A 2,062-nucleotide genomic window follows, 5' to 3' on the forward strand; every position below is an offset into this window, starting at 1 on the left:
GAAGGTTAGTCATTCAAACGTACTTCTTAACGTTTTTATGTTTCTACACATTTCTTGAAGTAAATGCCATCCCTTTTCTTAGAATTCAGACAATATGTACATTGAGTAGTAAAGAGTCTTGTATTCTGTTATTCCATTTTACTTATTTATTTTCGATTGAATATATTTTGTTTACTTAAAAATTGGAATTTAAGAAAATAAAAGTTTTTTTTTTTTTTTACAATCGCGATTTCCGTTTTTATTTACGTGAAATTATATTAAAAAAAAATTTAAGATGGTTGTTATTTCTAGCAAGTAGAGAGACCTTCTAGGCTTAACTTCATGTGCTGGTCGAAAAGCATCTAAAAAAGATTCTGCGGTCAATGCATTCGACTAAAACTTCTTCAGGGCGGTGCCCCAGCATGGCTGCAGTCCAATGACTGCAACAAGTAAAAAGATTTTTAGAAAAAAAAATCGAAGAATAACCAAAAAAATATAACCGAAGGGGTAATAAAAAATTTTCAAGAGATTTGGCTGTTATTTCTAGCATGTAGAGAGACCTAGGCTTAACTTCATGCGCTGGTTGAAAATAAAAAAAAAATAATAATTCTGGGGTCTATACATTCGACTAAAAATTCCTCAAGGTGTTACCCCTGCATGGCCACAATCTAATAACTACAACAAGTAAAAAGAAAAACAAAAACTGAATAAAATAACCGAAAAATATAACCGTGGGGCTTTTCTCCACTTTAATTCTCGGGCTTTTGTCCGAAGGGATTCTGTCCGTATCCCAATTTAAGCATGTAGTGATAGTGCATACTCGATAGCCTATTGCAGCACTCTTTTAATATGTATACGTTAAATAAGATATTTGTGTGTACATTTACATACATGCATACATACACATACGCACATCATCATTCTCTTTTTCTCGATCCCCACCCCTTAAATCCTTTTAGCTGACCATATTCTCAATAAAAAAGGAATTAAAAAATTCCTTCCTCAAAACAACAAAAAGCAAAACACTCACACACACAACAAAGTAAAAGAAAAACAATTTCTTCCGAAACCTTTCAGACGGTCTTTTATATTCGTAGTCACTTTATAATATTCGTTGCCACTTTAGCATGGCTGTCCGTTCGAACGGGCTCTACTGCGATCTTTTAACCCCAAGAGGACATCTTCTCTACCTAGTTAACGATGCACAACTACATCCGATAAATTGCGAGCAGGGGAGCGAACCCCTACCATCTTCTAGCGACGGCTAGCAGACCAGTCCTGGTTTCAGGCTATTTCTGCCACTCCTCAGTACTGGACACCTCATCTGCTAGAGATGGCAGTAGCTCGCAATATATATATATTTCAAGCGAACACACAGTCGTTGTGGTTCGCTCCCCTGCTCACGATTTATCGGATGCAGCTCTGCATCGTTAACTAGCTAGAGAATGCAATTTATCGGATGTAAATCTGCATTATTATCCAGCTAGAGATGTCCTCTTAGGGTTAAAAAATCGCAGTAGAGTCCGTTACAACGGACAGCCATGTTGAAGTGGCTACTAATATTACTTGTCAGTACAACTACTGCGTTGATCTCTTAGATAGATCTTAGAACTAGCATTACTGCTTGTTATAAATAGGAGACTAAGATAAAATTTCAAACATGTTCTTAACTACGAACAAAATATGAGAACGAACTGTTTTGAATTTTCAATTTTTTCTTATTTCCTAATTTTTGACTTTGAATTTTTAATATTTAAAAAGATGGACAGACACATCGAAACCGGTAATATTTTATAAAAATCACTTAATGCAACAAATATAAGAAAAAAATTTTAAGCATGCTTTCGTGCTGTTTCCACTTTACTTTCATCTATAACCTATGATTTATTTGGATTCTTAACAGCATTTCAACCACACACACACACACACACCACAAGCGCAGGATTTCTTCCCAACCACATGGTTCCGGGTTCAGTCCCACTGCGTGGCATTTTGAGCAAGTGTCTTCTACTATAGCCTCGGGCCAACCAAAGCCTTGTGAGTGGATTTGGGATTTGGTAGACAAAAACTGAAAGAAGCTCAA

Source organism: Octopus bimaculoides, chromosome 6 (assembly GCF_001194135.2).
Source record: "Octopus bimaculoides isolate UCB-OBI-ISO-001 chromosome 6, ASM119413v2, whole genome shotgun sequence".
NCBI lineage: Eukaryota > Metazoa > Mollusca > Cephalopoda > Octopoda > Octopodidae > Octopus > Octopus bimaculoides.